The sequence below is a fragment of the Lithobates pipiens genome, unplaced genomic scaffold (genome assembly GCF_037356315.1).
Source record: "Lithobates pipiens isolate NorthernLeopardFrog02 unplaced genomic scaffold, aLitPip1_a1.2 Scaffold_8, whole genome shotgun sequence".
NCBI classification, from domain to species: Eukaryota; Metazoa; Chordata; class Amphibia; order Anura; family Ranidae; genus Lithobates; species Lithobates pipiens.
Genome location: NW_027507903.1, coordinates 112,948,912 through 112,975,776, shown reverse-complemented (window position 1 = coordinate 112,975,776; position 26,865 = coordinate 112,948,912). Strand labels below are relative to the sequence as shown.

Here is a 26,865-nt window from a genome sequence, read left to right as displayed (position 1 = left end):
GAAACACCAGCCACCTCAAGGTGAAAGCTCCACCACCAATAGTCACACCGGCCGCTCACTTCAGAATGTTGACCCCTGTAATATACAGGATGGTCAAATGCACTTCACCCAACAAGGGTTAAATCATCCGAGGCATCCAGCTTCAATGCTTCTAATAAAGACAAGTCCCCCGAAGTAGCATACAAAAGAAAGCAGACTAATAGTGCTCTCTGTAAAAATCACTCACTTTATTGTAAAACCAAGCAAACACTCACATGTAAATCGACTTGGATGAAAGCCTATAGTAGTACAGATCCACTGTTCTTGTGCGAGCTCAGGATAGTAGCAGGTGACATCACATAAAAATCCCCACCTCCTGTACACGTTACGTCCCAAGGGACTTCATCAGCGGGATAGATCCAGTAAGTCACCCGATTCATATATGGACAAATCGGTGCCATAGAAACAGAAGACGCCAGCACAGCACAGCAGATGCTTCTGGCATTAAGGACACTGCCTCTACCCATTTAGTACTAACAGGAATTAAACCTGCTGTAACTAATCGGCCCGCTATGGCTTTACAAAAGAACAGGAAAATAACTGATTCATTACTAAAATAGTCATATCCCATTTACCTCAAATTAAAAAGCCCAAATAGTGTATAAAAAAGTTATTTAAAAATATGTCACCTGCTACTATCCTTCACAATACCTGCTACCCCAAAATAATATACATAAATATCAGTAAAATTATCCCTATAAATCCCATATATGAAAAATTGATATACCGAGCAAGCACAGTCACTTCCATAACTACATACCTCCTCTGCATACCCGCCAAATAAAAATAAAAAAATTAAAATTATATATAAGATGTATTGCCTACTAAATGGACCTTTACCTATCATAAATAAAACAATTAAGGTCAATAGCCACATTCAATTCCCCCCCAGGGATGAGCACCTTGGTCTCAAAAATCCAAAAGGACTCCCTCTGGCTAAGATGCCCCCCCCCCCCCTACAGTGTCTTTTAACCCTCCCTGTTCCCCAAAAGCACAGAACACTAGGTTCTCTATCATGGTGGTTCCTGAAATGTTTGGACATGCTATGGGCCCTAAGGCCTTTCTTAATATTATTGATATAACTCTTACACTGAAGGGCCTAGAAGTTCTCCCTATATATTGAAGACCGCAGTCACATTCAAGCATTTAGACCACCCCTCGAGTTCTACAAGTAATGAAATCCTTGATAGTGTATTTTGTATTAGTAACAGAAGAAGAGAACTCTTACGTTTTTTGATATTAGGTTTAGCCTCCCTACATGCCGTGCATTGCCCACATCTGTAGAAAACAGATAAAAAAGAAACAGACGATTGTTTCTCAACACGGGGTGGTTTTGACCACTCCAGGGGCAACAATGTCCCAAAGAGTGGGCGCATGCCTATAAATAATCTGTGGGCGGCTAGGAAGATCTGATCCCAATATACCGTTCTTCAACAGAATGTCCTAATGTTTCAAACTTTTTACACTGGATATTGTAGTCAAGAACCCGTTTGTACTCATGTTTATTACTATTGGTAGCCTTCTGGGTATCAGATACCAAGTAAGTCCTGCACAAACTTTTAATTCTCTGGATATCTCCTTCTGTATCCTCCTTTAAATAGCCTTTTTTACAAAATCTCTCTGCCAAGACTTGAGATTGTGTCAAAAACTCTGACTTCGAGGAACAGTTCCTCCTTAGTCGGACGAACTGTCCATGGGGATGTTACCGAGCCAGGTCCTTATGGTGCAAACTATCCAAAGAGATAAAACCATTCCTGTTGGTTTAAAATTATTTAGTGTTCTAAACCAGTCCCTCCTATTATATACTTCCAAATTGAAAAAAAACATCTGTTTGCAGTAAATATTCCAAATCAGGGATATTTAAGAGATATTTAAATTATTTCCATTAGGTTTCTCCATAAACAATTCAAGACTGGCTAGATCCCCTTCCCAGACCATTAAGAGGTCATCTATGTACCTTCTGTAGGAGATGAACTGGCCAGGGCAATCATTAAATCCGGCTTCTTCCTCCCAGTGTGCCATGAAAAGGTTGGCAACCCTGGGAGCAAAACGAGCACCCATAAAGCTACCCCCTAATTTGAAGAAATAACTGTCCATCGTACCAGAAATAGTTTTTCTTTAAACAAAAATCCAAGTTTTTCAGCAAAAACTCTTTATGTGTAACTGGGAGATCAGCTCCATTGAGGGCTCAGTCCACTGAGAATAAGGCTTTTTGGTGATCAATAATCGTATAGAGGGAACCTACATCAACAGTAACCAAGATACTATTACTGGTACTTGGAAGCGTTTCCAAAATTTGGATGATCTGTTTAGTGTCCCTCAAGTAGGCTTTGGTTTCTCCAACCAGTGGTTTCAAAAAATAATTCATGTATTTCCCTAAACATGGGATCACAGACTCTATGCCGCTGATTATGGGCCTACCTGGGGGGGTCAATCCATCTTGAATGATAGGAAGGATATATATAATGGGTGTCCTGCACTCCGTGGGGTCTAAAAGTTCTTCTTTCTTATTTAAAATTATTTTTAATGGCACCTAAAACAAGGTGCAGCTTTGCTGCGATTGACGCATGATTTATCACATGGCAATCGTATCACGTGAAGCTTGTCGGCCAAAAAGGAGCAGGAACTTCTTTTGGGCAACAAGCTTCACGTAATGCAATTTCCCGCAATTGCCGCACAACATACAACGCAGCAATCGTGGCAAAAGCGCACCACGTTTTAGGTGCCATTGACAATAATGGCACCTGAACCTGCACTTTGTGATTGTAGTGCGTTTTGAGTTCCCAAAATGGCAAGGTGTAAATAGAGCCTCAAAGAGGATTTCCTAGCCCTTTGTAGAAATTTCATCATACTTCCTCTTGTGTGTCTAAAGAAAGGAAATGGGGGCAAATATCAATATCCCAAACAGAACACACTAAGCAGTTCCTACGGTATTAGTCTATTAGACCCCAGACCTCTACTCTGTCCCCAAAAGTATCTGTTCAAACCGAGGTTGGTTTTATCAGAAGCTTTACAGGCTGGTAATGGCTTGTAAACAACAAACCAAAATCAGAAATCTTTGTCACTTCCTGCTTCTTACGTCAAGAGTGGGTGGGTACAGATTTACTTCCCTCTGTGTTTACTGGACAGGACAGGTAGCAGCAGGCCTGAGCTCACCAATCAGCAGCTGCAGCCATGACCCCGGTATAACCACTCCAACCTGAAGACATACAGGTACGTCCTAATGGCATGAAGTGGTTAAAGTGATTGTGAACCTCCAAAATGAAAACTGAACAAAGCATATCATTCTAAGGCATGTAGTCTCAATCCAAAGTACCAAGTGTGATTTTTCTCTGCTCTCTTATTCCTCTGCTATATGCATGAGCCAACACCAGACAATTCTGGGAGATGCCCCCCCCAGCACACAGCAGGTGATTGACAGCCTCAGCTGTGCACACACAGCAGGTGATTGACAGCCTCAGCTGTGCATATTTTTCATGAGTTTGTGTAGAGAGGAGAGGTGTCCATTAAATCGGTAGTATTCTGCAGGTGGTTGAAAAAAAAATCCCTGCAAGGCAATGTCATAATGTGCTAGTATGCATCGCATACTAGCACATTATGAGAAACTTACCTTAGAACGAAGCCCTCCAGTGTCACAATGTCACGGCTGAAAGGGCTGACATTTTCCTCCAGTCTTCCTTCCAGGTTTGCGGCCTCCCGCTACACGAGTGGCCAGGGGCGTGATGATGTCACTCCTGCACATATGCACGGGAGCCGCTGTTTACAGCATGGGCTCTGAAGTTCCGGCGCTGTAAGCCGAACCTTCAGCTCACATGCGCCGCTGATGTCATTGGCTGCGTGTACTCTGAATATCTCCTAAACTGTGCAAGTTTAGGAGATATTCACAGTACATACAGGTACGCTTTATTATAGGTTTACCTGTAGGTACAAGTTGTGTAACAGAGTTTACTATCACTTTCACTCCACACAGATCTCAGATTACACTCAGCTCCCTGCTCTATGCTGTGCATATGTGACATTAGATCCCTGCCCCCTGCTTTCTGGAGATCAGAAATGCTGTGTAAAATGTATGCTTCATCAGCCTGTGAAAAGGGGAGGGCTGCAGATAAACAGGTATAACTAATGTTGGAGGATATGTTTCATCTCAGCGAGGTTAGTTACATTGGTGAGTATATGTAACTTTACATGTGGTGACTGCATTTGTTTTCTTGCTTTATGTCGAAGACATATGTGTCGAAACGCGTCGGGCTAGCTGTTGGCACCCTACATTGCTTTTATTCTTATTTTTACCTAACCTTTTTGTGATCACTAAGTCATAAAATATTTTATATAATTTTTTGACTTTTAAATAAATTTGCCGTTTTATACCGTCTGACCCGCACCATGTGGAGCCTTCTTTTTCCTCTTTTTTTGGACTAAAAAACCTCTAACATCCTTCACCCTATTTTGGGGTGATCGGAGTATCGGTGTTGATCGTGCTACGTCCGAGTTGGATAAGAAACCATCCTGATGTTCCATCCGTGAAATACATCGCCTGGCACAAAGTTGGTTGGAGTTCTCTCATCAGTTTGACGGACCCTCATCGATCCACCCCCTGGCCCTAGATTGGGACCCCAAGCTTTACTGACTCAACTGTCATATGACCGTGTGAGTCCAACACAGCTGGTAAGAGTACTTATCTACTTCCTTAACGTCTACAGACAAGCTGTTTTACATGGGTATATCTGTTTAGCAAGATCCCTCTCTTTCCTTGTAATGGCCTAACCATTCCTGCACCAGTTACATCACGGAAGTTCATACTTATTCCATTGGACTGTGTTTTATGTATATGGACTGTCGCATGTGACTATTTATTTTGAATTTTGTGTGCATGCGTTGATCACATTCACTACTACCGAAGCGCTACACTATTTTTTACTTTTTGACTGTGGAACTTTGTTTGTTTTAAGTGTTGGCAGCTGTTTTTGTTTTATATTCAGTTATAGCGCAGTGTTTTCCCCCATTTTTCCTTTGTTTTCTTGCTTTAGTCTTTTTTTCTTTATTTTCACCTGGTGATTCACAATCAGTAACACACTTCCAGCTATTACAAGAAACATTCCAGGACTTATTACTTTTGCATCGAATATATAATACTGAAGTTTTTCAGATGAATCTTATACATGTTTTTCTTTTAGCAGTGCTTTATGTTTGGGTGTGTGTGCATTTTGTAGTTAATAGGACTTACTTACACACCCGTGTCCTTTGGTTTATTGGGATGACAAATAAACTAAAGGCATATGACTAAATACGTGTTTTGTAAAATAACCGTAGATGATAAGTGTTTTATTAACAAATGCCAGTTTAGGTTATATTTTCAGGAATTCTCTGGTTTATGGAATGAGGGGTTTTCTGTAACTTTTCCATCATTCAGAAGCCTAAAATAGACTAAGCAAGAGTACAGCTAACCAAATTCTTTCCCACAGTGTCAGAGTTGCTCACTGTATTTGTAATGTATGAGAGCTGCACTAAAATAAATATGTAGGCGGCCATTGCTAACCATTCCTTCTGCAGATGCCTCTGCCTGCTGTCTGCCTGCACTACTTTCTGAGTCATTGACCTAAACAAGTACCATATGTAGCTACTCAAGTCATAACTCCTGATCTGCAAACTTGTTACAAGCTCAATGACCCAATGTACCGAAGCCACAGGATCAACATGATAGCGAGGCAAACCTTATTTTCAAAAGGAGAGGTCCAACGCGAAGATTTGCAGTATTCACCAAAAAATGTTTATGAGTCCTCTGCAATTTTTTTTAACCAGACATCCTGCAAGTAACAGCACTTCCCATTTCAGGCAACTCAATGATCAGCAAGACAGGCTGACAACACCGCAGCTAATCAAGAGGTAGAGACTAAAGCCCCATACACACTATCAGATTTTATGCTGATTTTTGTCTTCAGATTTACCAAAACCATGTAGTGCAAGGACCTGTCTAATTGCATACAAATTGAAACTCCTAAGGTTTATGGTTTTGGTAAATCTGAAGGAAACAAATCTGCAGAAAATCTGATAGTGTGTATGGGGCTTTAGGTCGCGTTCACACTGGTACGAAAAATGCTCCGACATTGGGAGCTCATATCGCATGACGTGTGAAAATCAATGTTTCCCTATGAGAGCCGTCTTAACTGGTCTGACATAAGTCGGTCCGACTTTGAAAATGCTCCCTGCACTACTTTGGTCCAACTTTGATCCTACTTCAGTCCATTGAATATCACTGAAGTCGGATCAAAGTCAGATCGCTGTCTTAACTGATCCGACTTTGGCATGTGACTCGTGCTCTGAAGATCTTGAAGGGGAACTCCACGCCAAATAAAAAATAAAAAAAAAAACGCCATGGGTTCCCCCTCCAAGAGCATACCAGGCCCTTCGGTCTGGTATTTTGGATTTTAGTCCCCCCCCAAAATCCATACCGAACCTTATCCGAGCACGCAGCCCGGCAGGTCAGGAAAGGGGGTGGGGACGAGTGACCGTTCCGCCTGAACCGTACCAGGTTGCATGCCCTCAACATGGAGGGGGGGGTGGGTGCTTTTGGGCAGGGGGGCCCTGCGCCCCCCACCCCAAAGCACCTTTTCCCCATGTTGATGAGGACAAGGGCCTCTTCCCAACAACCAATGGCCAGGGTTGTCGGGGTTTGTGGGTGGGGGGGGCTTATTGGAATCTGGAAGCCCCCTTTAACAAGGGGACTCCCAAATCCCGGCCCCCCACCCTATGTGCATGAGTATCGGTACATTGTACCTCTACCTATTCACCTAAAAAAAAGTGTCAAAAATAAAACGCAGTATGCAGGTTTCTAAAGTAATTTATTAAAGAGGAAGTAAACCCTGATGGGTTTACTTCCTCTTTGATTCCCTGCAAAGGTAAAGCATAATGGACTACTATGCATCGCATAGTAGTCCATTATGTGTCACTTACCTGACACTGGAGCCAGCGAAGTCACCGCTGTCCCCTGTAGTTCAGAGCGTCCATCTTTTTGATGGGTCTCCATGGGTCTCGCTGCCCCGGCGCTGTGATTCGCCGGAGCAGCGATGACGTCACTCCCACGCATGCGCACAGGAGCCCACACTCGCGGCATATCGCCGCGATCTGTGGCTTACCCAGTGCGCCTGCGCACCGCTGTCTATGGCACATGGCTGTTTTCAGGTAAATATCTCCTAAACCGTATAGGTTTAGGAGATATTTCTTGGACCTACAGGTAAGCCTTAATCTAGGCTTACCTGTAGGTCAAAGTGGTTTGTAAGGGTTTACAACCACTTTAAGGCAGCTCTGGCATCGCTTCCTATTTCTTCTCCCTTCTCCGGCTCTTTTGCCTCCACCACTGATGTCTTCTGCCTCTTCCAGTTTTCTCCCCTGTCCGGGTCTTCTCCGCTGATGTCTTCGAGCCCTCTCCGGTTCTTCTCCCTCTTTATTCAGCCTCTGCTGGGTCTTCTCCGCTATCTTCTTACTCTTTTGATGGGTCTTCTCCACTGTCTTCTTCCTCTGTTCTTCTTCTGATGCTGACCCAATGCTTTCTCCCGCTCAAATACTGGGTGCGGGGTGTGCCACTACTTATATTGGCATGGGGCGGGGTCATCGTGTGACATCATTCGGAGGCCCCACCCCATGCCAATATAAGGAGTGGCACACCACACACCCAGCATTAGAGCGTGAGAGCGTTGAGTCAACATCAGAAGAAGAACAGAGGGAGAAGCAGAGAAGACCCCCCCCCACATACCCCGACAACCAACAGCCAAAAAAAGAAAAAGAAAATGCCCTTGTCCTCATCAACATGGAAGCTTTGAGGTGGAGGGACGCAAGGCCCCCCTGACCCAAAGCACCCACCCCCACATGTTGATGGCATGTGGCCTGGTAAGTTTCAGGAGGGGCGCTCGCTCATCCCCATCCCCTTTCCTGACCTGCCAGGCTGCGTGCTCGGATAAGGGTCTAGTATGGATTTTGGGGGGGACCCCTAAGCCTTTTTCTTGTCATGGGGGTTCCCCTTAAAATCCATTCCAGACCTGGTATGCTCTTTGAGGGGAAAAACACAAAACAATTAGTCCATGTGTAAGTGGTGTAGCCAACCCTTTGGATAAAATATGGAAAGTCAAAGGTCTTGCTGTCCTCCTCAGAACAATGGGTGTCCTTAGAGCTGAAACATATAGAAAAACAGGGAGGGTGCACCGACCTTGTGCATTACCAAAGATAAAATTACCAAAGATAACATTTATTTAAATAATAAAAACAGAAGTCATACTCACAAACGTTAAAAAAAGGCTTAACGTTGCTCCAATAATTCGGAACCATGTATTCTAGACACCTGTAACCTAGAGTGGCTCTGATGAAGAGGGTACTCCCTCGTAACGCATAAGCTGTTTGCGATGCCATCTGGTTCCTCCTAATACCCAGTCCAGGTTGCAGGCGTCTAGAAGATTCCAAATTCTTGGAGCAATGTTAAGCCTTTTTTTAACGCTTGTTTGTGAGTATGACTTCTGTTTTTATTATTTAAATACATTTTATCTTTGGTAATGCACAAGGTCGGTGTGCCCTCCGTTTTTCTACTTGGAGGGGGAACCCATGTCGTTTTTTTTTTATTTTGCAGTGGAGTTCCCCCTAAAGATTCATACCAGACACAAAGTGCCTGCATTGTTGGGCTCAAAGTCGGATTCCCCATTCATTGAAGTCGGACGGATGTCAGACTTCAAGTCGCAAAGCAAAGACGGATCCATAGTCGTAAAACTGTTGTGTCATACCAGTGTGAACCCGGCCTTAGCCCCGGTTCACATCAGAGCAAGTTTTTATGTGAGTTGATGGGTCAAATTGCAAGACAAGTCGCGTCCTATTGCTGGCAATAGCAATGTTCCAATTGGTGCAGCGCTGACTTTGCGGTGCCACATCGATTTGAAAAAGTAGTACATGCACTACTTTTCGCGATTTCGGGTGCAACTTGAATAGACATCTGTGCATGAAGCCCCACAGATGCCTTCAAAGTCACACCTGAATTCGCACTGACATGCTGATTTCAGATGAAGTTGCATGATTTCAAAACCATAGTCAGTATGAACCAGGGCTCAGGCTCCATTCACATTTGACATTTTGGGATCTTGGGCAGAATCACTGGGATTCTGCTTGCGAATAGAAATCGCACTGCAATTACAAAAACACACGTTCGAATGCCATTCATTTTCAATAGCACCTAAATGCAGTACGGTATCTGCAGGAAGCTGGTTGCTGCAAAAAAGCTGCTGCTCTTTTTTGGACGACAAGCTTTGCGCATTGCAGTTTGTTATGCGATCATCATGGCTAAACTGCACCGCATTTTAGGTGCCATTGACACCTGAAAATGCATTATGCAACTGCAGTGCGATTTAAGGTCAAATTTAAAAATTCTTTTAAAAATGGTTGGTGCTAATTCAGGTGAATATACATAAACATGCTTAGTACCATACAATTATATTGAATCACACCTTGATTAGGTGAGTATCTAGAAATATAGGAAATCCTTAAAGAAGAATCCAGACACCAAAAGAAAGGAAAAAAAAATTCTTGTGTAGACAAATAGTGTTCTTAGTTATCTGTGCTCCACCATCACTTGTACAGGAGAATATCCAACTCACCAGATAACTAATAAAATATATATAAATTGTGTAGAAATCAATTCCTTGGACGCTAGGGATAGCAGGAGAGAAGATCCTTATAACTTAGCACCATCCACTGGTGTATCATTTGCCTTATAAAAAGACAGGAGCTTGAGAGAGCAAAGTTCATTAAATAGCGCAATACAGTCTATAAAAACTTAAAGCCAAAATGCAAAGTAATACACTTACATTTGTGGGCGCTAAAAGGCTAGCACTAGCGTATATGGCCAAACAGAAGGAATACTCACCGTCCCTAGGGCTCTTGGCGTGCGTTTCAGCACACCAGAGATTGGAGCCAGGCGTACCGCAAATGACGTCAGCGCGGGCGAGCGCGCAGCCTCAATGCATTTTGCGCTTCCACATCATCAGGAAGCTCACAAGATCGCAGACAGAATCACAGCAATTTCCCAAAGATCCCAAAACACCAAATCTGAATGGAGCTTCAGCGTTGTCAGCCTGTAACAGGAAAATTATGTTACTGGCAGGATCTTCAGAAACTTTGCAACAGATCAGTGAGTAGAGTGAGGTATGAGGCCAGACATGCTGAAAATAAATTTAGGGTTTACATTAAATTTAACTTTAAGGAAAGTCATAGTGTAGGTACATAAAGTTATTATCAAACTGCAGCCAACATTTTTTTTAAACTCTGTCTTTTGCGAGATAACTGTATCCAGCCTGAGCAAAGAAGACATAGCTGAAAGGGACAGTTAAAGAGGAAGTAAACTCTGATGGGTTTACTTCTTATTTGTCTCCCTACAAAGGTAAAGCATAATGGGCTACTATGCATCGTAGCCGCCACTAACGGCATATTGGCGTTAGCAGTGGCATGCTGCTAACGGTGATAGTGCGCCTGTGCGCCGCTGTCTACGGCGCATGCGCCGTAAACAGCGGTGCCTGCCTTTTTGTAAATATCTCCTAAACCATGTAGGTTTAGGAGATATTTCTTGGACCTACAGGTAAGCCTTAATCTAGGGTTTACAACCACTTTAAGATGGCCATACATTATACAATTTTCTTATTTTCTTAAATATGCCCGATTGCATACAAATGGAAAGTGTTTAGGTTTGACCTCCATATTATATGGTTTTGGTAACTCTAAAGTAAAATTGTGCAAGAAAATCATATAATATATGGCCAGCCTTAAAGTGGTTAAGCCACTCTAACCTGTATACATACATACATACATACATCAGCAATGCCTCCTATTGTAGTATCCCCCTCTGTGTGTGATTTATAAAAATAAATGCAGTAAATACCTAATTTCACTGCCGAGATTGCGATCACATGACTGGCCAGCTTTCTCCTTTCCTGCTCTGAGAGATGCAGTGGGTGGGGGTAAGATTCCTCTGCTGATGTCACTCTGGAGGGGAGGAGGAGAGAGCTGGCTGGTCATGTGATCGCAATCTCGGCTCTTAAATTAGGTATTTACAGCATTTATATTTATAAATTTATATATATATATATATATATATATATATATATATATATATATATATATATATATATATATATATATATATATATATATCACAGAGGGGGGCACTGCAATAGGAGGCAGTGCAGTGCTGATGGCTGATGGCGTATACAGGTTAGTGTTATGAGAGCAGCAGGAGGGGGGAGGGGTGGCTCACACACAGACAGAGAGGGGAGGGGGGGGGAGGACACAGGAGCAGAGAGGAGACAGATAGCAGGCTGCTGATGACAGAGGCATGTAAACTGACCACGGTGTCTGGTCTCAGCAGCCATGATACACTGTGGTCAGTTTACAGAGGGGAGGGAGAAACTGGCAGGATCAGCCAGGCTTTTAGGTGTTACAGCAAGCCAAATGACACAGGACAAGCAGTGTGTCATATACAATGCTTTAAAGGAATAGGATCACTGTTTTTCTTTTTTTTTGGGTTAAGCCTTAGCCTTAACCCAGCAGTGTGCTTTACAAACGTGCATTTGACTCTGCTGGCTTCATATGTTTGAACCTGGTAAAGCATAAAATTGTTCTATGATTGGACAAGGTGGAGAGGTGGGGCAGTGACATCCGCACTCTTGTCCAATCAGAGAACGCTTTGCATTCATTCATTCAGAAAGCAAAGCATTTTCTAAATGACGCCCATTCTGAATGGCCAGTATCCTGTGTTCACAATGCATCAGGCCAGCCACTCACTGGGGTATTGGTGACTACTTCAAAGATTTCCAGCTTCCATCGGCATTGGCCAGGCATGCTATATACATGGGTACATTGGTCCACTCTAGACCAATATAACTAAGTATAAATTATCCATTCCTGGAATTCCTCCTCAAGTAGCGGATGTGTATGGATGGCTTTTGGAGAATAAGGATATTGTTTAGTTTCACTTTGACATTCCTTTTTACAATACAGTGTGATACAATAAGGATGGTGCAAAAGTAAAGCTCATATATTCATAATGTAATGAACCTACCACAACTGTATTAACATGAAAAGCCAAACTAACTGTCCAAGTTTTACCTCTGCACTACAAATGTTCGATGTGAGCCCCGTTGGTGACACAACAGATGTGGAAACCGTACTCCAGTTTTGTCCAGACTCGTGCCAGCATGTCCTTGGATATGGACTCCACTGCTTCTATGATGACTTGTCTCAGGTCTTTCAGGTCCTGCAACATGAGGGGATGGCATACACCCAAGTCCCTGGTGTACCCCCATAGACACAAGTTGCGGGGCATTAGGTCTGGTGATTGCAGAGGCCAGAGTGACATTGGCCAATTGTTCTTTCCTGCACGGCCAGCCCAACGTTCTGGTAGGGAATCATTCAGGTATCGGCTAACATCCAAGTGGAAATGAAGAGGAGTGCCATCCGGCTGAAAGACTAGGTTGGTCAGATTTTCCTCCATCTGTGCCATAAGCCATTCTGTAATCATGTCCAAAAACTTGCAGCGAGAGTGATAACATTGATAAACGGCAATCATCTGTCGTGTCACAAACGGGGCTCGCACTGAACATCTGCAGTGCTCAGGTAAAACGTGGACAGTTGATGTGTCTTTTCACAATAAAGGATACGTTTACTTTTGGAACATGCTACCCCCCGTGATAGTGGGCCAGGGATCTTGTCCTCATACCCGCTATCACTATTTTAAAAACAGTGCAGATGTGCTAAGCTCCGCCCACATGGCCTCATAATTCATTCAGTTTCCTGTGAGGGTGCTGGTGAGCGTCCTCATAGTCCAATGATTCTTCTTGTTCTCAGGTAACTGCCTGCTCATATGAGGCATTAGCAGACAGCTATGCTGAGAGTTTGCAGAAGGTGGAGATTGCACTCATAATCTTCTGATCGCAGGTGCAATGCTCTGCAGGCGCCTTATAAAAAAAAAATATATGCACATTTTTTCCTGAAAAACAATGTGTGTTTATTTATTTTAAAGGACAAGTACAGCCAATGCTCGTTTGGCTGTACTTCTCCTGCAGTCCACAGGAGTGTAGTTCCTTCTGCACTCCTGTGACCCATTTTCAGCAGACAGTGGGCTGAAGTCTGCTGTCAGCTGATGTCACAGAACTGGTCCAGGCTCAGGTAAGATCGCAACCACATGGTCAAGATTCTCCCCACATGCCTAGACGGGAACCCGGCTCAGCCTCTAAGCAAGCCACTGAGAGCCTGAGTCGGCCGATCCCGCCCCTTCCACAGCCCAGTGCTCCAGTGAGCGTGCCGGGTGGCAGAGCAGACAGCCGATGACTGACAATCACCAGCTCTCTGAGAACCGAGTGACCGGCGGTGTTTAATCACTCGGTTCTCAGTGCAGAACCGGTGGGGGACCTATGCCGCATCCACCTAGGTAAGTATGATTCTGCAAAAACAGTTATGTTACGTCCACAAAAAGCTTTCTTGCACCATCCATTTAGCCCTTGTACACAGGGTCGGACATTCCGATGGAAAATGTCCGATCGGACTGTGTTGTCGGATAATCCGACACAAAGTGTGTGGGCTCCATCGGACTGTTTCCGACAGAATAGCCGACGGACAAAGTTTTAGAGCTGGGCTACAAAACTTTCCGACAACATGATCCGATCGGACTTTGTCCGATTGTGTGTAGAGAATTCCGATCGGACAAAGCGCCACGCATGCTCAGATCAAATTTCTAGACCAAAGCTATTGGCTACCAGCCTGAACGTAGTCCCGTTGTAATGAAATAATGTTGTCATGTTACATACGATCGGATTTTCCGACAACTTTGTCCGACCGTGTGTATGCAACACAAGTTTCGGACAAAATCCGTCGGACAAAATCCGGAATGTCCGACCGTGTGTACAAGGGCTTAGAATCACACTGTACTACATTGAGAAGAGAACTATAAGTAATGTTTTCACACATACTAACATGTTGTTACGACAGGAAAACCTCTATAACACCTGAAGATGTAAATATATTTCATAAAATGAACACCAAACTCTGCATACAACAAATCTACTGAGTTCGGACTATCTATCTCCTGACAATGAGCACATTAAACTGTGCAGAGCAATGCATTACAACAAAGGAGCCTATCACAACAGCTGTCTGCTCTCTCATGCATCCTGACTAAGTCCCTGTGTGGGATCAGAGCTGGGCCCATGTCCAAGAACAAGCAACCCCTCTTTTATTGTGACAGTAGAGACTGCGAGACAAACCCTTTCCCTATATTCATGACTAGCACCACAGTATTAACCATTTTTAAAGTATGTTCCCAAAGAAGATGAAATCCTTAGCAATCAGCGACCTATTGCACAATCCAAGCGACTGGTTCACGGATGTGCTGAAAACAAAGTCACTGCTGTGCACAGCTCTGTGAAACACCCTGACGTGAAATGCATACAACATCCCCTTTACTCATCATAGAAGGATCGCCAACTCATGCCTATACGGCACAACATAAGTCCACTAATGACACAAAAAGTCAATTTGTCATACCCTTTTATGGATGGATGGACCCTAACCTGAAAAGACATTCTGTATGCTTTATTGCAGTCAAATAGACAATATGTTAAACACTTTCTCTACTATAATGACTCCAAATATTTTATTCTCTACAATGGAATTCCCTAGTACAGAAGGTATATCCCGACATTCAATTCTAACCATATAGCTCACCCGAATGGCCATAAAGGAACATGAAATCTCCCCCTCTTGTTCAATGGGTGGATGTGAACTGGTTAACGGAAGACCAAGCTTAGTCTTAGCCAGAACTCTAGATATGGAAATGGAAATTTAATGAGGGAGGGCCGCGGAAAGAGAAAGAGAGGAAGGAAGAGAAAGGGGAAGACTAAGAACACAGAAACAAAAAGGAGCATTATTACCAAGACAAGAGACAATCACTGTAACTAAATCATGGCTGGAAAAACTTAAAGAGATACATTTTAAAAGTGATGAGGACTCACATGAGCTGTACAACTAGCTGGCCATCTGCCCTGGCATTACCCGACGATGGGTACAATATTACTCCTGTTCCACTCTCTCCATGTACTAAATCAATATAGGAATTGAATGTTTTTTTTTCTTCTCTATGGGTGCTGACTCTTCAAATGTTATCCGACAGTCACACCCTCAGTCTGTCATTTAACTTCCACAATTCATGTTCACTCCCTCATTTTAATCCATCATGAGCAGTGACAATTCCTGGCTGTCACCCAAAAGAGTCAACATTGTCATTCAACGTCTTTTCAGCACTGTCTGAGCACGATCCTACAACATCCACAACCGATTGTCATTAAGCCACAAAGATTTCATTTCTCACTGTCACTCTTATTATTTCACTACCACATATTACCCATCCTGCTTGTACTAGTCTCTGCATCAGGCTCATCCTCCAAATACATCCCAATCGTCTCATTGACAGGAAAGCAAATCATTGGGAAACATGAATGGCTGGGTCTAACCTCTGAAACTGATCAACGCATACAATGTGCTTTAGGACAAATCTGTTCTGTGAAAATAAGAAGCAACGTGTGTTCGCTGACCTCCTCACCTTAGTGCACAAGGACTAGTTCCTTCATTTAAACTATCATTTACTAAAGGGGTAGAGCTGCACGATTCTGGCTAAAATGAGAATCACGATTTTTTTGCTTAGAAGATAGATCACGATTCTCTCACGATTCTCGTGGCGTAACATCATCTTTCACATTAAAACAAAAAAATTTTGCTAACTTTACTGTTTTTCAAATTTTTTTTTTAATTATTGAAGTGTATTTTTTCCCAAACAATTGCATTTGAAATACTGCTGGGCAAACACAGTGTGACATAAAATATTGCAGCAATTGCCATTTTATTCCCTAAGGTCTCTGCTAAAATGTATATATATATATATATATATATATATATATATATATATATATATATATATATATAATTTTTATTTATTTATTAATGTTTGGGTGTTCCAAGTAATTTTCTAGCAAAAAATATTGATTTTAACTTAAAGCGGTTCTTCACCCTAAAGGGGAAGTTCCGCTAGTATTATCCCTCCCCCCCTCCGGTGCCACAATCGGCACCTTTCAGGGGGGAGGGGGGTGCAGTTACCTGAATAATCCAGGTAACTGCACCCACTTCCGGCCAGACCGCCGCAGACCCCCGCATCGCTCCGCCCCCCCCCTTGTGTTCTGGGAAACACACAGTTCCCAGAGACACAGCGGGGGACCATAAGAGAAGCACAGCGCGACTCGCGCATGCGCAGTAGGGAACCGGGCAGTGAAGCCCTCATGCTTCACTTCCCGATTCCCTGACAGAGGATGGCGGCGGTGGCTGCAGCGAGACGAGCGATCGCTCGTCATCTGCCGCCGACATCGCTGGAACCTGGGACAGGTAAGTGTGATATTATTAAAAGTCAGCAGCTGCAATATTAGTAGCTGTTGGCTTTTAATATTTTTTTTTTTAGGTGCAGCTCCTCTTTAAGAAAGAAGTGTCAGAAAAAGATTTAGACTTTAAGTGGTTAAACTTCCTGCATTTACATGTGGTTGAAAGCTTGGCAGACTGCCCAGATTATTTGTTTACACAAGAAGTTCTATGCCTTTGATCTAAGAAGTTAGTTACAATGTTTCACCAAGTTCTAAACTTGGCAGATTGCCCGGGATGCTTTATTTTGACAGCTGAGTGAGCAGATAATCTCTCCACTTGTTTATATGAAAGAATTGCCTATTCTCAGTGGGAGAGATCGTCAGAGGAGAGAATCGAGATCGCGGTTTTATAACGATTAATTGCGCAGCTCTATAAAGGGGTCTCCAAACTTTCTAAATAAAGGGCCAGTTTACTGACCTTTAGGTTTTAGGAGGGTCATTTTAGCCAGTGGGAGTAGAAAATGCCCCAGTATCGGCGTAGGCAATGGGGTCGATTTACTAAAACTGGAGAGTGCAGCTCTGCATAGAAACTAGAGGTCGACCGATATATCGGCCGATATTTGCCGTTTTTTAAATAATCGGCATCGGACGATTTGAGCTGATAAAAAGCCGATTTAGAACTACAGCGGGACTTTTCTATTACAGAAGTCATTTCAGTCAGTGTAAGTTGCCTGAGTCGTCATAGCAACCCTTTCCTCCTCTCTGGGCAGGCTGCCAAGAAAAGAACAGAATGATACAATGTTTACACTTGAATGAATGAAGTCATCTCTGTGTGTAGAAGTTCTCAGTTTAACCATTTAAAGACTAAATCTTTCCTGACACTTGTTCCTTACAAGTAAAAATCTTGTATTTTCTGCCAGAAAATCACTTAGACCCCCCCAAAAATTATATATATTTTTTTAGCAGAGATCCTAGGGAATAAAATAGCGGTTGTTGCAATATTTTATGTCACACGGCATTTGCACAGAGGTCTTTCAAATGCATTTTTTTAGGAAAAAAATACACTATTTAAAAAATAAAATAAAAACAGTAAAGTTAGCCCATTTTTTTTTTCGTCCAAAAGTTTTGACTACCTGTTTTTATTTAATATATAGGTTTTTTTTTTTTTTTTTATCTAAATCATACATACAAGTAAACTGATTGGTGGTTTTGTTTTGTTTAATAAATGTTTAAATGTAAGAAATTTTCTGTATCACTTATGAAGTTGCTTTCACACTGGAGCGGGCAGGCGTTGATGGTAAAACGCACGTTTTAGCGGCTCTTTACCATCATTTTAGCGGTGCTATTTGGCTAGTGGGGCACATATAACCCAGCTAGCGGCCAAGGAAGAGGTTAAATGCGCCCATGAAGCACTGCTGCCAAATCGCATTGCATGCGCTTCGGCAGTGGTGCCCATTCATATCAATGGGCAGGAGTGGTGGAGGAGCGGTATACACCACTCCAAACGTGCTGCTTGCAGGACTTTTTTTTTAAGATCCTGCCAGCGCATTGCCTCAGTGTGAAAGCACTCTGTCTTTCACACAGACTGCAGGGGAGCCATTTTACAGGCACTATTTTTAGCCCAAAAGCGCCTGAAAAACGCCCCAGTGGGAAAGGTGTGTTAGATCAAGGGGGATTAAAAAATAAAATAAAAAATAAAAAAGGAAAAAAAATAAATAAATAAAATAAAATCGGCCTAACATATCGGCCCAAAAAAAATCGGCATCATATATCGGCTATCGGCTGCCATGATTTGTAAATATCGGCATCGGCATCGGCCAGAGAAAAACCCATATCGGTCGACCTCTAATAGAAACCAATAAGATTCCAGTTTTTTATTTGTTTTATCGAAGTGTAATTGAACAAGCTGAAATTAGAAACTGATTGACTGCCAAGCACAGTTGCACCAGATTTTGCACTCTCCAGTTTTAGTAAATAAACTCCATCATCTCAAGTTTGGTGGTCAATGGAAGTAAAAATAATTATATAAAGCCAGTGGTCAATGAGAAGAGCAATATTGTTCCATCATTGGTATTAGTGGGAGGAATAATGTCCCATCATTGGTGAAGTAGAAGGAATAGGGACATTGGTGAAGTGGAAGGAATAGTGTCTCATCATTGGTGAATTGCAAGGAATAGTGTCCCGTCATTGGTGAAGTGGAAGGAATAGTGTCTCATCATTGGTGAAGTGGAAGGAATAGTGTCCCGTCATTGGTGAAGTGGAAGGAATAGTGTCTCATCATTGGTGAAGTGGAAGGAATAGTGTCCCGTCATTGGTGAAGTGGAAGGAATAGTGTCCAATCATTGGTGAAGTGGAAGGAACATTGCCCCATTGTTGGTGTTATGGGAGAAATAGTGCCCGATTGTTGGTGAAGTAAAAGTAATAGTATACCATTGTTGATATCAGAGGGAGATACAGTGCCTTAAGGGCCAAATAAAGGCAAGCAAAAGACCACAGTTTGGCGACCACTGATTTAGTAGTCTCGACTTTGTACATGAGGGACTAGAGTAGTAATTCCTACATCTGGTCTAGTTATTATCTACAAAGTCTTACCTTAGTGCAAAAGGAACTGGAAAAATTCCTTTATGTGATCTATCATTTAGTAGTCTCACCTTAGTGTACCAGGAACTGGTATAATTCCTCTATGTAATCTATTATCTACTAGTCTCACCTTAGTGTGGGAGGAACTGATGTCATTCTCATGTGTAATCTAGTTACCATCTATTATTCACCTTAGTGCATGAGGAATGGAGTAATTCCTAGATATAACCTAATTACCATCTAGTAGTCTCAAGTTTTGTGCACAAGAAACTTATTTATATAATGAATCTAGTTATCATGTAGTAATCACACTTGTGCGTGAGGAATTTGAGTAATTCCCATACATAATCTAGCTCTTATGTAGTATTCATCTTAGTGAATGAGGAATTGTAGTAATTTCTATGTGTAATCTAGTTATCATTCAGCCTCACTTTAGTAAATTGGAAAATTAAGTCATTTCTTTATGTAATGTAGTTATCATTTAGTAGTGTTTTTTATACTGTGTTCAACTTCCTGACCATTTAAGCCTGGTACACACTAATGCCGCGTACACGCGACCAGACTTTCTGGCAGAAAAGGTCTGACAGTCTTCGGACAGACTTTCGACGGAGTTACGACGAACTTCCGAACAAACGGACTTGCCCACACACGAATGAACTAAAGTCCGTTCGTGTTGAACGTGATAACGTATTACGGGACCAAAAAATGAAGTTCAATAGCCAGTAACCAACAGCTGCCCTTGCGTTGTATTTGGTCCATCGGACCGGCATACAGACGAACAGTCTTCCCGACAGAAATTGAGTCAGTCGGACTGATTTGAAACATGTTCTATCTCTAGGTCCATTTTTCTTTAAAAAATTCAGACGATCAGACTATCCCACACACGATCGACCTATCCAACGGAATGATTCCATTGGACCTATTCTGCCAGAAAGTTCGGTCTTGTGTACGCAGCATAAGTGTTTTTTTTTTTCATTTACCCCACTGGGCTGAGCTGTTGTCTTCTGACAGGGGGAGAGCATTTATTGGGAGTTGATTTTCCAGCATGCTTGTTTGACAGAAACCGGCCAAACTAGCTGACATTTGGCCCATGTGTACTGGGCATTATAAATGGCAATTCATGTCAAGTATGTGTGTATCATCAAGTATCCCTAATGTATATATCTCCCCCTCCATTTCCTGTTGTGTATAAATGTATTCCAAACAATCTTATCACACTGCTAAATAACTGCAGATACACAGGCTGATGCCTACCCATGACAATGAAACACCTACCTGTCCCCCCATACACATTAGGAGGTATAGCAATATACTTTGCAACTCAGTTAACAAACAGAAGCAGTGTATGTGCAATCAAATCCCAACTCCAAGTAAAACATTTTATTCATTTTGTATAGAGAGGCGAGGGGTTAGAGACTCTGTCAGGTTTTCATTTCTGTCTGTGTCCTTATTGGGGAGATTTCCCTTCACTTCACACGAGAGCAGGGAGTGATAGGGAACACATTTTAGTAGAGTGGGAAAGAGTCAGAAGTTCTGCCAATGTTTTTATTGCTGTTCCCATCTTCCTCTCTAAGCACATGCTACACCGCCCTCTTCTTATATTGTCATTACAGTGCATGGAAGTGAATGGAAATCACCCCCAATGAGGTCACAGTATAAATAAAAATGTGACAGAGGGTTTATGGGGCTAGCATCTGACAGAACCTGCTATTCTATATATTAACTACAACACAAGTAAAACTTGGTAGATCTTGGAACAAACATTTGTATGAAAATTCTCAGCGCGTTTGATGACTTAACAAATGTCGCTCAAGAGAACTAAATTAAATTTGCTTTCCATATTCCATTTTGGAAGGAATGTACTGTACCTTCCACACCAAAAATACTTTCATTGTTGAAATGTATTCATTCAAGAAAACAATTTCCATCCTCCTTTTTCAATCATCACTGTGATCAAAAATGAATGTCAATTCGACACCACTGTGGTTAAAAAAAAATGAATGAATGTTAAAATGGAACATTTAAAAAAAAAAATCTACTTTATGGCTAGCTTAAAGTGTTACTAAACCCAGAACCTGCATTCACTATATCTGGTCTCCCACAATACACAAAGCATGGAAATGCGATTATTTTGGTAAATATAAACTGCTAAATACCTTTTCTCATCAGCAGTATATATCAGCTTTGTGACTTCTATCAGTGTCTGGTTAATGCCTGTAGGAGGAGTTTTCATCCTCCTCTGACTGTTCTATGAGGCTGCATGACCCCTGACCCTCTGTCTGGACAGTGCTGATTGGCCCTGTGTTGATCACATGCACCCTCCCCCCAAAAAAAAAAAAAAAAACTCGCTAGGAGTAAACACCAAACTGAGCGTGTGCAGAGTGCCCCCAAGGCTCTGTACTATCAAGAGATGGTTTGGGGACAGTGGAAGGAGGGGAGGATCACAGAAGGTAGGATCAAACCGCCTTTTTTACACAATGTGGGGGTTTAACCCTTTACGTTCCACAGTGACTATAACAAGCACGCTTTACTGCATATACAGACTGATTTTACTGTTGTGGGTTTTGTAACAGTTTAAATGGAATTTACCTGAATAAATCCTCCTCATCCCTCTTCTGCGCCAATATCATTTAAAAGTGCATATACCCTGCCGGTCTTCGTCATTTATTTCAGACCTAGCAGAGACCGCAGAGACCAATGAGCATTGTGGATTTCTGTGCATGTGCACACCCCCCCCCCCCCCCCCCCCCATTTCTGGTAATTGAGTATGACAGCGGTCTGCGGTGTGAAACAGAAACATAATTGGGTGCACAAATGCACTGCAACAACATTTCTGTTCTACAAACGCATTACATCTTGCTGTGTGTGTGCCTTTGGTAACTCACAGCCTCCAGAGATCGATGGGTCACACCTATCCAAGGAGGCAGTGAGGCCCAGGCTAGGCTGGAAAGTAGGAAGTGCAAGAAAGGAGAAAAATCTGTCAAAAAAGGCAAACATTATATATATATATATTTTTAAATTAGAAGGAAAGGGGAGAAACAAAAGGGAAGTTTGCTATACTTAGTAAAATTCAGCTTTAAAGCGGAATTCCACCCTAAAGTGGAACCTCCACTGATCGGAACCCTCCCCCCCTCCGGTGTCACAATTGACACCTTTCAGGGGGGAGGGGGGTGGAGATACCGGTCAAAGACAGGTATTTACACCCACTTCCGGGCATAGACTCCCGTGGGAGTTTACGCCATTTCCTGCCCTGCCGCGCTGTCTGCTGGGACACACACGGGTCCCAGTGACAGCGCGGAGATTTCCTATTGCGTGGCGCGACTCGCGCATGCGCAGTGGGGAACCGGGAAGTGAAGCCGATTCACTTCACTTCCTGATTCCCTCACCTAGAATGGTGGCGACAGCAGCCGAGAGCCGAGCGATCGATCGGCCTCGGCTGCCGGCATCGCTGGAACCCGGGACAGGTGAGTGTCCATTTATTAAAAGTCAGCAGCTGTAGTATTTATAGCTGCTGGCTTTTAATTTTTTTTTTTTTTGGTGGAATCCCTCTAACTCCCTCACTGGGGTTTTATTATATGGCCTGATAACAGAGACTGTGTGTTTTTTATGGCAAACTGTGGAGCCTTCTTCTATGCCATTTACTTTATGAATGTACGCTTATGTCATTTCCTCTGGTGCACCTATACAAATGTAATATGCATTCTTGCTTACTAAACAAACAAAAAAAGTATGACAGAAATGAGAACTCTAAAGCCCCATACACACGATCAGATTTTCTGCAGATTTTTTCCTTCAGATTTACCAAAACCATATAATATGAGGTCAAACCTTAGGAGTTTCAATGTGTTTGCAATCAGGCAGGCCCTTGCACTACATGTTTTGGTAAATCTGAAGACAAAAATCAGCAGAAAATCTGTTAGTGTGTATGGGGCTTTATCCACCTAATTCAAAGCTGGGTTTTAACAAATTTCTGTCATAGAAAAAAGCATATGTTGCACATTGTTGCAACAAGCTGGAAAGTCTCTGGTAATTCTGGTCAGTTACAGAAAGAAGGTTTATGGAAGGGACTTTTGGAAAAGCACCACTATGACAAATATATATAAAAAAAAATATATACAAATATCGCTTTTATTAAATACATTCTTAAGACAATAATAAAATACATGCAACAGTGAATGCTAATTTTGCACAGAATAATAGGACTTTCTTCATAACAGGAAATGGCTCTAGATCCCAAAAAAAAAAAAAATCATGGCTAATCCTACAAGTTTCGACTCAAGGGTCTTCTCAAGAGCAATAGATTGGGCAACTGTCTAAAAACATACTGTAATAAGAGTCATAAACACATAAATGCACATAACATGTATATAGGAAAACATATAAAGTAAGGCAACTTTATACGTGTTATGTGCATTTATGTGTTTATGACATTTATTACTGTTTATATTTTTGGAAAATTTCCACACTATAAGAAAATCAAGCAACCGATCGTCCGATTTTCTGGGTTGTTTGGTAATGCCGTGTACACATGACCGGACTTTCCAGCAGACTAGGTCCGACGGTCTTCCCGATGGACTTTCGGTAGAGTTCCGACGGACTTTCCGAACTAACAGACTTGGCCACACACAAGCATGTGCGTCTGATTTTTAGACAACAAAGGTCCGATGAAGCCCACACACGATCGAATTGTCCAGTGGATTCATTCCGTCTGACCTTTGCTGATGAAAAGTCTGGTCGTGTGTACAAGGCATAAGACGCTGTCTACTCCTGGGTTTATGGAGCGTGCTCCCGCTGTGATTGTACGAAGCAGGAGCCTATCAGCGAGTCCTGGCCAATGATTCATGACCGGGACCTGCTCATCGGCTGAGTGCAATCACAGCCCAGAGCTCTGTGTGGGTCTTTCAGTTTCTCCTCCCTGCAAAGCAGGGATGAGAAAATTGAGTGATCTAGTAGTAAAAGCAGCACACGTTACACATATTACACACATCTAGGCACATAGTTAACCCCTGGATTTCCCTAGATGTAAAAACCCCTTCCCAGCCAGTGCCATTAGTACAGTTACCGTGTATAGTATTATCACTGATGACAGTATTAATGTTAGTCAGTTCCCCCCAGCATCAGTTATTGTCAGATTGACCGCCACACTATTGCAGTCCCATTATAAGTCACTGATTGCTGCCATTAGTAGTATAAAAATAAATAAATAAAAATTCAGTATATATCCCATAGTTTGTTGTGCTATAACTTTCATGCAAACTAATCAATATACACCTATTGAGATTATTTTATAATCAAAAACATGTAGCAGGTATACATTATGGCGTATGAAGAAATCTGATTTTCTTTTATTGGATATGTATTATTACAGAAAGTAAAAAATATTCTTTTTTTTTTCCAGATTTTTTACCTTTTTTTATTTTTTATTGCAAAAAATACAAAACCCAGTGGTGATCAAACACCATCAAAAAAAAAGTTTTACTTGTGTGAAAAAATGTATAGAAATGTTGTTTGGGTACAGTGTTGCATGACTGCGCAATTGCCAGTTAAAATAGCGCAGTGCAGAATCGTAAAAAAACGGCCTGGTGATGAAGGGGGGTAAAACTTCTGGAGATTAAGTGATTAAAGTGAATTAGCGATACTAAACCCTTCTGTCCTTCAAAGCCAAGGAAGCCGCCATCTTATCCTCTGTGTGATCAGCAAGTAATAAGGGCAGCACAGTGGTAAGAACTTCCACCTGGCAGCACCGAGATCATCAGTTCAAATCCCATCCACGGCACTACCTGTATGAAGTTTGCATGTTCTTCCTGTGCCTGTGTGGGTTTCCTCCAACACTCCAAACACATGCTGGTAAGTTAATTTGTCCCTAGTATGAAAGGGGCTTTAGATTGTAAACTCCTTGAAGGCAGGGATTGATGTGAATGTACAGTATATATATATATATGTAAATTGATGGCGCTATATAACTACCTGTTATAAATATAGTGCCGCACATGTGATCAGTTATGACCAGGGCTTTATTTCAGCGGGAACGCAGTTCCTGCACCTCCAGCATGGAATGTATGTAATAGCAAGGGGTACTGGGGTGTGCTGTAGGGTCTATTGATGCTGGCAGGAATCTATTTTCTGTGTGGGGGTCGACTGTTGCTGGGGTTATCTATTATTGCATGGATGGGATATACTGTTGCTGCAGAGACATATTATTGCTGGGGTATATTGTTGCTGTGGGGGATCTATTGTTGCTGGGGTATATTGTTGCTTAGGGGGATCTGTTGTTGCTGAGGTATATTATTGCTGGGATATATTGTTCTGAGTGGGGAATATTGTTGCTTAGGGGGATCTATTGTCGCTTAGGGGACCTATTATTGCTGGGGTCTATTGTTGCTGAGGGATCTATTGTTGCTGGGGGAATCTAATATGGGAAGAGATCTAAAATTGTTGCTGGGTGTGGGGGATCTATTGTTGCTGGGTGCAGAGGATCTTTTCTGCTTTTCTTGTTATCCTTAACAAAGTCCATACAGATTTTTTACCACCACAAAATAATACTTGGTTCTGTACTCTATAAAAGGGCAGTACTGGGAGGTGGATGGGTTGAAACCAAGGGAATGTGCTCGGAGGTGGGTAGGGGGCGGAGACAAGAGACAGTGCTCGGAGGTGGGTAGGGGGCAGAGACAAGGAGTGACTCAGAAGGGTTCCTGCACCTATTCTCTCAAAAAAAAAAAAGCCCTGGTTATGACACCAGACATTTGATGGCTTGGCGATTCAGTTGAGAGCCCAAGCAATTGTGACGGTCATCCTTCATGAGATGCCTAGAATGTGATTGTTCTGGGAAAAAGTGAAATGGAAGGGTTCAGTTCTACTTTCTGGGTCCTGGGACGAAGGACTTTCTGGGTCCCGAGGACGAAGGGCTTACTGGGTCCCGAGGACGAAGAGCTTTCTGGGTCCCGAGGACGAAGGGCTTTCTGGGTCCCAAGGACGAAGAGCTTTCTGGGTCCCAAGGACGAAGGGCTTTCTGGGTCCCGGGGTGAAGACATTTCTGGGTCCCGGGGTGAAGACATTTCTGTGTCCCGGGACGAAGGAGTTTCTGGACCCTGAGATGAAGAAATTTCGTTCCAGGATGAAGGACTTTCTGGGTCCCGGGACGAAGGACTTTCTGGGTCCCGAGACGAAGGACTTTCTGGGTCCCGAGACGAAGGACTTTCTGGGTCCCGGGACGAAGGACTTTCTGGGTCCAAAGGACTTTCTGGATCCCGGAACGAAGGACTTTCTGGGTCCCGGGACGAAGGACTTTCTGGGTCCAAAGGACTTTCTGGATCCCGGGACGAAGGACTTTCTGGGTCCAAAGGACTTTCTGGATCCCGGAACGAAGGACTTTCTGGGTCCCGGGACGAAGGACTTTCTGGGTCCCGGGACGAAGGACTTTCTGGGTCCCGGGATGAAGGACTTTCTGGGTACCGGGACGAAGGACTTTCTGGGTCCCGAGACGAAGGACTTTCTGGGTCCTGGGACGAAGGACTTTCTGGGTCCAAAGGACTTTCTGGATCCCGGGACGAAGGACTTTCTGGGTCCCGGGACGAAGGACTTTCTGGGTCCCGGGACGAAGGACTTTCTGGGTCCCGGGACGAAGGACTTTCTGGGTCCCGGGATGAAGGACTTTCTGGGTACCGGGACGAAGGACTTTCTGGGTCCCGAGACGAAGGACTTTCTGGGTCCTGGGACGAAGGACTTTCTGGGTCCAAAGGACTTTCTGGATCCCGGGACGAAGGACTTTCTGGGTCCCGGGACGAAGGACTTTCTGGGTCCCGGGATGAAGGACTTTCTGGGT

The 26,865-nt window shown here is 42.9% G+C and overlaps 1 protein-coding gene across 2 annotated transcripts in view; it reads right to left on the bottom strand.

The window, feature by feature from the left end:
* Nucleotides 1-26,865, bottom strand: part of PEAK1 (pseudopodium enriched atypical kinase 1) — a 135,271-nt gene that overhangs the window by 106,541 nt on the left and 1,865 nt on the right. The window contains exon 2 of one of the 2 annotated variants that reach the window (XM_077470844.1): nucleotides 9,938-10,145. The exons of the other annotated variant lie outside the window; for it this stretch is intronic. The gene's annotated coding sequence lies outside the window, so the exon portion shown is untranslated. The remainder of the gene's footprint in view (nucleotides 1-9,937; nucleotides 10,146-26,865) is intronic. 2 annotated transcript variants of the gene reach the window in all.